Here is a 13,240-nt window from a genome sequence, read left to right as displayed (position 1 = left end):
GGGGTATGACATAGTGATTTAATAAGTCTGCTTGTTATGCTATGCTCACTGAAAATGTAGCTACTACCATGATCACCATACAATGTTATAACAATACTACTTATTAAATTTAAAGTTGGGTTTGAAAAATATGTATTTAAATTTGGAAGTTACTCTTTAACCATGGATAAAATATATATTTGTGATTATACTATCATATTCTGAAAAAGAACACAAAAATTTGCAAATGTTTGCTTTGTACTTAGGTTATATCATTTATAGATTATTTGTTTTCTGAAAGATTTTTGTCTCAATCATAAGATTTATTTTGTTTCACACAGGGAGCATAGCTTAATTAAAAATCTTTGTTGTTTTTTTTCTTAATCCATCTTAAGGAGATTAATAGAGCTACCATGATGAAAATAATAACTGACATTTGTTGAATGTTTACTATATATATACCAAGTATCTCCCTTGAAACATAATACATAGAAACCTTTGTTTAATACACAACTGAGCATAATTTCTTAATTTTATCTTTTCTCCCTTGGCTTTAGATGTGGATAGACATTTAATAAAATTTTATAATGAAAGGGCTTCCACAATCTTTTATCTTAAACTCTTCATTTTTAGAGGTGAGAATTCTAAAAATCTAATGTTATGGCATGCTAGAAATTCACCTTGAAAGACCTAATGAATAAATTCAGTCTTGTTTTTTTTAAATTTGTTTAAGAATTGAGATCCACAAAAGTGGGTATCATATTCTTAACACTAGTTCTATTAATAATCAAATCTGAGATTTTATTGGTATAGAACTTGACTTCCAAAAGCAGTAACATAATTGAAAGATAATAACACAGTTATTATAGAAGTTTGATTAACGTATAGTGAGTTTCAAACTTGACACTGATTATAAAATGGAACAAGTGACATTATTCATTTATTCAACAAATATTTATTGAGGATCTGTTGTGTGTACAGGCTCTGTGATCCATTAGTAAACAAAATAGACAAAATCCCTGCCTTCATGAAGACATTTATTCTACTGGGGAAACAAAAATAAACAGGAAACAGTGTAAACTATTCCTGATGTTAAGCAGTGGTAAGTTCTAAGGGAAAAAAAAAAGGCAAGGTAAGGGGATATTAAGTGTAGGAGATGGTATAACAGTTTTAGTTAAAGTAGGCTGGAATGTCTCACTGACAATGTGATTTTTAAAAATAAAGATCTGAAGGAAATGCAAATGTGTGTAGGAAGAGCATTCCCAGCAAGGGGAACAGAAAGGGTAGAGACCTTAATGTGGGTGGGTAGCTGGCAGGTTCGAAAATTATGAAGGAGGAATAGGGAATGACTAAAGGAAGTGTTGAGGTAGATGAGGTCCATGAAGGAGCAGGGAATCAGATTATAAATGGTTTTACAGATCAAGTTGAAGATTTTAACACTCATGTTGAAAGAGAAAAAAATTATCAGTTGAAGATTTTTCAGTAAAGTCATTTAGGGGAATCAGTAGCATGATATGGTTCAAAGACTAAATCTTATAGTTCTCATTATTTATGTGTTAGATATTTTAAAAGCAAAAAAGACAGAACAAAGAAGTAGACTGAGGAAAGATAGCCAGAAAAGTAGAAGGAAAACCAGGCTTGTGTATATTAGAAAAGAAGCCAAATAAAATATTCTGAGTTAGAGAGAATGATCTATGATTCCACCTGCTTCTGATACATCAAAAAAAGTGAAAGAATTGACTATTGGACTTAGCAGTGTGGAGATCAATAGTGACAACAAAATGAGCAGTTTTGTTGGAGTTGTGGCAATAAATATATGATGTAGAGGGTTTGAGAAAAAATAGGAAGAAGGACATTCAAAGAATCAAGAATAGGGAGCTATTTCAAGTAGTTTTACTTTATGCTTAGAAGAATAAGGTGATAGCTGCAAGGAGAAATGATATCAATATAGTCTCTTTTAATAAGATGAATAACATAACTGCATGTTATTTTGGTACTAAAAGTCATGTACCAGTTGATGGGGAATATTTGATAATTAAAGAAAGGCAAAACGAAAATTGCTATGGCAGTGTCTTTGAGAAAGAAAAGAGAGATGAACCTGTGCACATAATGGAAAATTTACACTTAGTTGGGAGTGCAGTCCATTCTCATGATAAAAGAAAGTTAGAGTATTAGAGTACAAATACAGGAAAATAGATGTGTTGGGGGAGGTGGTCGTTGGAATTTCTCTCCTGACTGATTTATTTCTTCAATGAAATAGAAAGAATGATCACAAACTGAGAGAGGGAGAAGTAATGTTTGAAGCAGAAGGACCTAGAACAATAAAATCCTATAGTAGAGTAAAAGAGTGAATGGACTATAAAAATACAGTATGAGTTAGTGCTCGTGAGTTTAAAGCTAGTCCAGATGGTTTGGGGTTTCTTCCAGGCTGGTATGATGGTGCAGGTTTAGATGTGCAGCTGATGGAGATTTGGATTTAACTGTAATTGTGGTTTAGCTAAGAGAATAAACAAATATGACAGAAAACAAAAGAGGTGATGCTGCATATAAGTGAGCGATTTTATCATAACAATTAAACTTAAGCTTAATAGTAAGAGAAGTGTGGTGTTGTACCAGGGTTGAGAGTTAAGGAAATATACTAAGGTCTCACTGGCTTCAAAGCACTGTTGGAGTTGGGCCTTTAGAGGGATTGAGCTGGAAAAAAAGAACATTGTAGTATAAGACATGCTTGAAATTGAGGTTTGGGGAGAGTGGCAGTGATTAGTAACAACAAAGGCATGGGTATGATCACAGAAGTGAATTTTGAAGTTAGGGTGGGGACCAAGATGGTAAAGAAGAATGGAAGGGTCTAGGTCTTAGACTCTGGAGTTCTCTGCTGAAGAAGCAGTTTTGGAGATATTTGCAGTGAACCAGGAGCTAATATTTCAAAGAACAGAGGGAGGAGACCTACGAGACAACAGCAGCCAAGGAGATGTTTTATAGAGGAAAGAAATTCATTTGTATGGAATAGGTTAATGAATAAAGAAAGGGTACCTATTGCATGTTGAGTCCCAGGCTTATTAAGTTTACAGAAGAAGCAGTATCATCAGGAAGGAACCAGATTTAAGTTAGGACAAGACTGTGAGAGAGACATTCAAGGAAGAGATTGAAGACATAGTCAGTTTTGCTAATGATTAAACTTGAGAGAAAAAGGAATAACTATGGATGGTGGATGGATAAAGCAAATTCAGAGGAGATCTTGGAGTAGGAAGAGACTTCAAAGATGATATAATCTATTCTTTTATATCTTGAAGGCTCTTCATAATATAACTAATACTTCTCCCATCTATTTGAGTTTTTTCTATGACTGGCTTCTTACAAGGAAGCCCATTCCAAAAAGAAGATACTTTCTATCTTCAAAGATACTTCCCATTTGCCTGAAAACTCAATAAAATATATACAACACAAATTCCTTATAATAAGCACTCTCCCTTGCTTCCTCTCTCTGCTTCCTCTATCACATTCAAACTCTCTGGTTTGCCTGCTGTTTTCCCTCATCCTTTTCTGAAACTGGACATTTATAGATCTCCTATTAACTTGTTTCAAATCACTGATAATTTCATCAGCTGACCACCCTAATAGCTACCACCATTTCAAGCAACTTCACTGAGAAGGTACCCAGTTCTTTGATCCCTAGTTGCCTCACTGTTGATTAGCTGCCTCTACTCTCACATTATTTCTCCATACCCATCTTCTCTTTCTGGTCACATCATATTTACTAGTAGTCCTTTAAAAAATATTCTTGATCTCACACACACCTGTTAAGAGTGTAACTATGGACAAATCCCTCTCTATGCCTATATCCCAAATGCTAAGCATCAAATAATAGGTTGGAAGTGCTATTGTTTCACATTCACCACGCTCAAGTTGGCTTTCCACAACGCAGTCAAGAAACTGTTTCTCCAGAAAGTTTACTCTGCTTATCTCCACAATATAATCACATTTTAGCCACTCTGCTTAAATCTTTTATTACTTCTTTCTTCTATCTACTAATCTCAGTGTATGGCTTCATTTCTGACCAGAGAGAATGCATCAGACAGTAACTACTTAATCTTTTTGCTACTATATCTAAAAATTAACCTGCTGCCTCCCCTTCTCATGACCATGAAGAAAGTGTTATTCTAATCCAAATCCAGTCCCTTCATTTGTGCTTCTTTGCTCCTCCTGCACTTCTAGCTTTTCTGTCTCCTGCATCTCAGCATCTTGATTTCTAGCACATACCCTCTTTGATCAGTCAAACATAATCTAGTATCTATAATCTTAAAGCAAGACAACTTTGACTTGACCTCATACATCTCTTTAGCTATGACTTTTAACTCTTTTGTTTCCTATATCCTTTCATTACCAGCTTTTCAAGAGAATTTGTGTGTGTGTGTGTGTGTGTGTGTGTTTTATTTATACTATTTCAAATTTCTCATCTTCCATTTGATTTTCCATTCTTACCATTCTAGGGTTCTGCTTACAGAGTTATCAATTATAGTAACATGTTTTCTATCCTAATTTAGTTGTCAAATATTTTACATAATTGAGTAGTATTTTCTTCCTGTGGAGATCAAGAGGATGTTTCGTGGTTATATATTCTCAGGCTCTAAAATTCAAGTGATGACAGTATGATAATTATTCTAACTTTATTTTTTCTTATAACTACAATTAGTTTTTGAGTTCCCATTCTGCTTGGTAGTAAAACAAAGGTAACCAAATCAATTCTAAGAAAATTCATTTGCTTGAAAGTATTCTCAGGCTTGGGTTTTCAGTCAAATCAAAATTGCCTTGCCCCCCCCCCACCTCTTCTTTTCTTTCTGGATTGGTTTAATTTCTGAAGTCTATATAATGCAGTAATATCAGATGGCGAGGCATCTGGGCTTCATCCTTCCTTTGTCCTAGACTGACATCTGTTGCCATGGACAAGCATGTCCCATGTCCCCACCACATTGGCATCTGTTGAGGTTTCTGTATTCCCACCTGGTTTCCTGACACACATCCTTACACTGCTCTTTGTGATAATTTTCTCTCATCATGACCATGGATCCCTTCAACATCTGCCTGCTTTCTCTCTCTCAGCCAGGTGACGTCTTGTCAGAGACAAAAGGAAATCTGTTGCTTGTTCTTGTTGCCCAGGGACCACATGAGACTTGCTGTGGCTGTCTTGTATCTTTTCCCTTTTCAACAGCAAAGAGACATCTCAGCCCTCTGGATCCAGTTTTACCTAGGTTACTAGGGAATCCTTAAAAGCTGTCTTTTCACTTGTCCTGGAAAGGATTAGGGTAATTGTGTCCTTTATTCGTGGGTCCCCAAACTGTGAATAATTTTTTAAAATACCCATTTTAATTTTTACTGATTTAAAAACAGAAAAGACAGTGCATTAAGCTTTTCCTTAGGTCCCACTGGGATCTGAAGGATTCACTCCAACACATTGTTTAACTTTTCTCTTTACCCAAAGGAGTAATTATTATTCAAATGAGGGGGAAGAACAATTTAATGTTTCCATTTTTCCAACTCTTTGTTATAGCAGTAACATAGCTTTCGTTAAAATAATAACCATAGATTTAGCGTATCTGCTTTTAGGTCTCTGTTTTCACTCATCCCACCTGGCTGGGCTGGGGGAAAAAAGGACCACATGTTAAAGGTGAAGATACTTGATGAAGATTAGAGAGAGATTTGCATGTCTGTAGTAGGGCAGAATTAGTGGCCTGCCCATCCCTTTGGGGAAATATTATAAATGCTGACTAGATTAACATATTTAAATGTATTGATGAACTGAATAGAAAGTAAGGAATACTTCGAGGCAAAGCTAAATGAAAGGGGAAAATGAAAAGTAAGAAGCAATACGTTGATCCTGCCTTCCATCTTGAGAGCAATGGCAAATTCTAGTGAACTTGAGTTTTAGTTTTCATAAATTTGCAGAGCACAGAGAATAGGCAAATCAAGTACTTTCTTAAATTAAGAAGGCTAAAAGACTATAATCTCATCATAAAGCTGGGTCCAGCAAATTGGCTAGACCCTTGATATAAGTGTAAAAACTATGTAAAGGTACATTCACTGAGGGTTTTATAAGTGAGATATTCCTATCTTAAATCCTAGCGCTGAACAAGAGGGAAAATAATCCTAGCTAAAAACTAAATAACCCTTATATTGGATTATAGCCTGAATTTGCCTTGCTTAGAAGATGTGAAACACTTTAATGCAACACTACAGTTTAAAGTGGCCTTAGGTTGGTATAACCCCTCAGTCAACTAGCAGAAATAACTGTGAACTTGCTCTGAAAGAAACTCTTTAGTCCAAGCCACAAATAAGTCCCCCAAGTAAAATGTTAAGAAATACAAATTTATAATAAAAAAATCACAGAACACCCAAGGAAACAAAACACCACAGCTAGAATCTCCAAAAATGAGTCAGAATCCCAAAACTGAACATACAAAATAAATTTGCTACATGGGTTGGGTAAATAAAATACTGAGAAGAAGATGGGGTGCCTGGGTGGCTCAGTCAGTTAAGCGTCTGCCTTCAGTTCAGGTTATGATCCCAGAGTCCTGAGATGGAGCCCCGAGTCAGGCTTCCTGCTTAGCAGAGTCTGCTTCTCCCTCTTCCTCTGTCCCTCCTCCTCCCTCTGTTTGTGTTCTCTCTCTGAAATAAATAAATAAAATCTTTAAAAAAATAATAAAGTACTGAAAGCAGAAAATGGAAGGAGAATATTAAAGAGACCAGAAAGACTTAGCTAAAGAATCAAACGTTTGGTTTGATATTTAAACTATTTTTTTAGGTCAGGGTCTCTGGAAATAGGCTCTGAGATACATATTTACATGCAGGAAGTTTACTTGAGTGTGTTCTTAGGGAAACAACAACAACAACAACAACAACCCCTCCCCTCCCAAAAACCCTACAGGACAGTAAGAGAAGCCTGATTAGGTGATCAGTAGCCTCAGCTTATCTTATCATAAACTCTAGACCTATTCATTCCTAAAATTACTACTCAAAGCCAGACACATTTTTAGTGTTTCTATTATATGGAACAGCAGCCATCCAACAGATAGAATATGAGGTTAGAAGGTGAAAATGAGATCACAGGGATGAAAATTTCTTAGAAACTGAAAGTTCTGCACACATGGTTATCATGACCATCTATCCAGGAATCAAAAGTCAGATAATTTCAATTCACTTCTGACTCTGACACTCACTAAGCTACTAGACTGAAAGCAAATTGCTATGTCTTTCTTTTCCTCAGTTTTCCCATACATAAGTGAAATGTATAAAATCTACTTTGTAGGATTGTTGTGGAGGAGAGGAGCATAACTGAAGAATAAGCATAACACTTATTATATAATAATAGTTTATTAAATATCCTCTGATACAATAAAAATACCATTAAAAAAGGAGAGGAGGATTATAACCATGATCCCTAACTTAGCATCTGCCTCAACTTTTCTATATTTACTCTAATGTATTATTTTAATTCCCTTTCCCTGAGACACTTTCTGACCATAGCATATGCAGAATCTAATTCCCACTCCAAAAGCAAAACAATATCTTATGAAGGTTAGCTTTACTGAAATATATGCATTCTAAAATCCCAGGAGGACTCTTTCTCTGACTTTTTCTGTACTTTTACAGAGTAAAATTGGCCATCTTACTTTTGTTATGACAGCATATCACGTATTTGCAGAGTGATACTATTTTTTTGGGCTAAGTGTTTTAGAATAGCATAATTCCTTTTATCTTACTCCTACATTGACAAAACAAGTATAGGTTATGGCATTAAGATTTTTATTGGCGGAAGCATTCACTATTAAATAACATTGAAAAATATGTTTTTATCTGTGCCCTGAAAATACCATAAAATAATGTTTTTCTTGCATTTATTTGTTTTCCTACCCTTAGAACAAGTGAGGTACAATTGTTTCACTAAAGTAAAGTCCCTTTATTCTGGCCCTTTGAAAAGAGTGAAATTACTGCTAATTTTTATGGTTGAAATTTCCAGCCTACCCAGTAGAATTGGAATACATCTCATATGGAAGTTTCCATCTCATATGGGAGAAATCCACAGGATTTCTTTACAGCAATAAACAAGTACTTTGTTTTATTCTTTATGTTTGACCAGATTTATCCTCTTCTTCTTTAAAGAAAATCTGGGGCAAGTTGGCTCCTACGATAAGCTGTCAAGATGAAAAATCCACACTGTAATGTCAATTTGCAATGCTTGTGGTTCAAAGGATATTTATGGCACATGTGATTTATTTTTCAATCACCTAAGATTTAACAAAGAAACTATATCATGATTAATCTCAAAAAATGGAGAGGTAATTTATTTTTACAAATTCTGGTTGAACAGCAATAGCATGTCATTTCTAAAGGTGCTATTAGGAACAACAATAGCACACCAGCTATTGAAGTATGTATAGACTGAATATTTTATTTATTTTTTATTTTATTTTTTATTTATTTTTTTAAAGACTTTATTTATTTGTCAGAGAGAGAGAGAGGGAGAGAGAGCGAGCACAGGCAGACAGAATGGCAGGCAGAGGCAGAGGGAGAAGCAGGCTCCCTGACGAGCAAGGAGCCCCATGTGGGACTCGATCCCAGGACGCTGGGATCATGACCTGAGCCGAAGGCAGCTGCTTAACCAACTGAGCCACCCAGGCGTCCCTAGACTGAATATTTTAAATTGCAAAGAAAACAAAAGGCAACACCTGAGGAAAATCTAATATAGAAATTCTACTGTCATTTTGGGGGAATGCTTTCATGGATATTAGATAGGTGAAAGTGACGTATAATGTCTTTTCAGGACTTTTATTATGAGATTAACTTATTTTTCAAATGCATGCCATCCTTGTAAGTCTTTCTAACATAATTTTAACACAGATTTTATTTCATTAATAAAATTGACAAAAATTAATTAGTTGGGATGAACATTAAACAGTGCTGGAACAGCTTCTATGTTTCAAATGCTCTTATTCTTGATTCTGGCAGATGACTTCTTGTACTTCTTAGCATCAACTTCGGAAAATCTACTTTAGAATTAATCTCCTAATATTCACTTTTCTGCTATATTCTATTCAGGATTAAACCTTACAGACCTGCCTTCTGCTGAGTAAGTCCTTGGCTTTCTTACTTACACAATTTTATTTTCTTAATGATAACATCTATCATTGCAAATTGCACCTGTCATAAATTCTCCTTAAGGTCTTTCTCCTTGTTCTCCTGCAAAACTGATTTAGACTTTGTTTTACAAATAATTGACAGTTCTTGTTAAAGTACATTATTCTATTACTAAAAAAATCACATAAACCAATCATTTTTGTTCTTTTGTTACAACTATGGAAACAGTAAATAATTAGATATATTTGAATGGATTTTGAAATATCTAAGGTACAGTATTAAAAAAGTTATTTTGAAAATAGTGTACTTTATAACTATAGTTGTCTGTACAAATGTTTGTTCCTTAGATAACAATGTTAAAACACAGAATGTGCATAGAAAAAAATCTGGTATGACATGTACCAAATTCAGTGTTCATTTATGGAGTGGGGTTATAGTAAACCTTCATTCCTTATATTCTTATGTATAATACTTGGCAAGAGAGGTTTTGTTTTGGTTTGGCTTAGTTTAAAAATTAAAATGTTGCATTTATTTTAACACAGCTGAATTTAGTGTGGAAAGTGTTTTTGTTTGTTTTGATTTGGTTTTGGTAATAAAACATGAGGAAAAGACGGAAGCATGTATATCTGCATATTAACAATGACTAATTCCAGGAGGTAGAATTATAGGCAACCTTAATTTCCTTGCTTCTTGACTAAATTTAAAAATACGTGTTCATAAGAAAGACTTGTCAGTTTAGGCAGTGCAAAGTAGAATCATGTGAATGGACTAAAATTCAAAAACTCTCTCATTTATGACACTTGCAAAAACATCTCATTCCTCATACACCTTGTTTTGGAAATATGATTTTATTATTATGGTTAATTCTTGATGAAATTTGCTTATCAATAAACTACCTTAATTCTGTGAGCATTATTAAATCAACAAACCAAATGTAGCACATCATAGCGAAGTTATTGCTTGACTTTCTCAAAAGCATTAGTTAATTGCAAGGGGAATGACAATTAAGTGAGGTTTTCTTTAACTTTTTTTCTTGGTGGTTATGTCAATTTTTCTTGTGTTTGTTTTTAATAAGGTCACAGGTAATGACAGTAAAATAATAGCATACATTTTTTCATGTATAACAGAGAAAATATATTGGGAAGATCAGTTTCTAGTTGTAAAAAACATTAAAACAATAAAAAAATAAAAATACCACTTGGCATGCCATTGTTTAAGATATTTCTTTCCCTTCTGTTTTAATTTGCTAAACCACTTTTTGTTACGAATTACGTAGATGTTTGGGTTTCATTAATTTGTTTCAAAATTCTTATATCAAGTGTGCATGTTTTATTCCAACTATACACTCTATTTTTCTTGTTATCATTGTCTTTCTTGGACTTCTGGCTTTCTTTTGCCTCTTCAAACATCTCCAGCAATATTTAAAATCTTTGATAGCTAATGGTAATGTCAGAGGACATTTTCTGGATCCAAGCCAATCATAATATCTTTAACTAATGTTTATATATACCAAGCTTGCCAGCTACTTACCAGTGCATAACAGAAGATAAATGTACGCCAGTCTACTACCAAGGCTAAAAGAAGCCAAGCCATCTGACTGCTAGCAACCTAATTTTTACATAGCTGTTTATAATTCTCATCATCATGTTATAGCAATATGATTTATTAATCCTTCTGGCATTTTTCTCCTTGACAGCCTCTCAGCTGCTGTTACATCCTTCTTGGATGGGTAAGTTCTATATACTATTTTGAAACTGTGAGTCAAATTTTATGTGTTGAGACTTCATTTGTTTTAGGCACTTATTCTACTAAAGTGGAAGAACTTTAATTTAACACTATCAAAGAAAAAAATATATATATACATATATATATACATATATATATATATAGGTTCAAGAGAAGTAAAAATGAAGAAAAATAAATTTGGAGATGTGATTGCGATGGAAATTTTCCACAATTTTAACTCAGAGTGGGTTAAAATATAACTTACATTGCAGTTTTTACAGACAGGCCATAGCACTTTTCTCCAAATGGAAAACACAGTTTTAAGACCTTGGCAGTCTCTTGTGAATATTCAAGTACTTTGATTCAGGAATGTTTTTGCCAGAATATTTAGAATTTTACACCTTTTAACTGTAATTTTACATTTAATTTAAAATCATCAATAGTTAGTTAAAACCACCAATTCAAAATGGTAGTTATCCACTGTGTTTCATGTAATTATTTTATTATAAACTTAGATTTGATGTCACTTAAATATTATACACATTAAATACAAATAATTAAAAAAGCTATTGGAAGGGAGAGTACACACACACACACACACACACTGTATTTTGTTTTGTTTTGTTTTGTTTTAAGATTTTATTTATTTATTTGACAGACAGAGATCACAAGTAGGCAGAGAGGCAGGCACAGAGAGAGGGAAGCAGGCTCCCCGCTGAGCAGAGATCCCGATGTGGGGCTCGATCCCAGGACCCTGGGATCATGACCCAAGCCAAAGGCAGAGACTTTAACCCACTGAGCCACCCAGGCACCCCTTGGTTTGTTTTTTATAATAGAACATAGGGAAAGACCAGAAACATGTAGATCCATATATACTAAAAATGGCTAATTTGCACAGATAGAATTATAGGCAATCTTAATTTTCTTTATGTGTGTATAAATATATTTACTTCTTATTTATATACTGCACACACACACACACACACACACACACACACACACATCAATGATTTACTAAGCTAAACTCCAATCAGGGTTGTGTTGCTAGAATCTATAGCAAAAAAGTGAAAAATATTTGAATTCTATAGTTCCTTTCATCTAATAAAAGAAATGAAGTATTTTTATTTAATGTGGACAGACACATTTCTTCATGTGAGTGAATCCAGAAATATTTCAGCCATGTAAAATATATTATGTGCTATCATATTGTCAGCTATAAATTTGCACAGACTATTTTTTTTTTTTTTCAGATGGGTAACATTCTTCTGTGAATGCTTTGGTGACTGTGATTGTGATTGTATGTTTCCTCAACTATTGAGGTGTTTTCTGTCACATTTCTTCAGAGAAGTAAAACAAATGGTTTATCCCCGTAGGAAAAATGCAAACATAATGCAACTTAGAATTTGTTTTAACCTCAGTCAGGAGCTTGTTTTGAGATGCAGAATTCGTCACCATTGTATTAAAAAGTCATAATATTTGTCTAAAGGATTTTATGTTTTTTAAAGATTTTTATGTATTTATTTGAGAGAGAGACCGAGCCCACAAGTGGGGAGGAGGGGCAGAGGGAGAAGCAGGCTCTCTGCTGAGCAGGGAGCCCAACAGGCAGCTGGATCCCAAGACACTGGGATCCTGACCTGAACCTAAGGTATCTGCTTAACAGACTGAGCCACCCACGTGCCCCTGTCTAAAGCATTTTAAACACAGCTGTGCCATTTGCAAGTGAGTACACAAAATAAGAAAGAGTTTTTTGGTCTTATGTCTCTCTAATTTCTGTGGAGTCTTTTGTCTGGCCTAGTCTAACTCAAAATCATTACTACTTATATCCAACTTGTTTAAGTTCTGTGAGAACTGATAAAACAATCAATGGAGAACCAATTAAGTAATTACTAATTTTCACATAACTTCTCACTCATTAAAAACTGGGGGAACTTTAAGAAGTAGTTTCCTCTGTTTCAATCTCTTCTTTTATAGTGTATAATAATATACCATAGGAAATAGTGTCTCGACATCCAGAAAATTTGAATTTTAAGTCGCTCCTCTTTATTAAAATCATAATACTATTGGAGATACTTTTAAAGTTAGTGTTGATTTTTAAATTTTCAATAATTAGATAATTTACTTATGCTCACATTAATAAAGTGACATTTCATCACAAGTAAACTGTATTTCCCAAAATTAGTACATCTTATTTTCTTTCTGAAGTCACATAAATTAATTTGTAACTGTTGATACTGCATATATTGTGGGGAAATTTGGGCCATTATGAAATTTACACATATAAAATACATTGTATTATATAGATATGTGCATATTTATTTTGGTATTGTGATATATATTATATATCATAATTAATGTATGTATGCAATTAATGCTTAAACAGTCTTTATACAGTTTTAGAACAGAG

General features: G+C 34.0%; 1 protein-coding gene across 2 annotated transcripts in view; it reads left to right on the top strand.

Moving 5' to 3' along the window:
* The window catches only part of MGAT4C (MGAT4 family member C), a 717,583-nt gene that overhangs the window by 80,533 nt on the left and 623,810 nt on the right, over positions 1 to 13,240 (top strand). The window contains exon 2 of one of the 2 annotated variants that reach the window (XM_032874169.1): positions 10,808 to 10,840. The exons of the other annotated variant lie outside the window; for it this stretch is intronic. The gene's annotated coding sequence lies outside the window, so the exon portion shown is untranslated. The remainder of the gene's footprint in view (positions 1 to 10,807; positions 10,841 to 13,240) is intronic. 2 annotated transcript variants of the gene reach the window in all.

The sequence above is a fragment of the Lontra canadensis genome, unplaced genomic scaffold (assembly GCF_010015895.1).
Source record: "Lontra canadensis isolate GAN:19392208 unplaced genomic scaffold, GSC_riverotter_1.0 scaffold52, whole genome shotgun sequence".
Classification (NCBI taxonomy): domain Eukaryota; kingdom Metazoa; phylum Chordata; class Mammalia; order Carnivora; family Mustelidae; genus Lontra; species Lontra canadensis.
The sequence above is the reverse complement of the archived record's forward strand: the minus strand, read 5'-3'. Positions and strand labels throughout refer to the sequence as shown.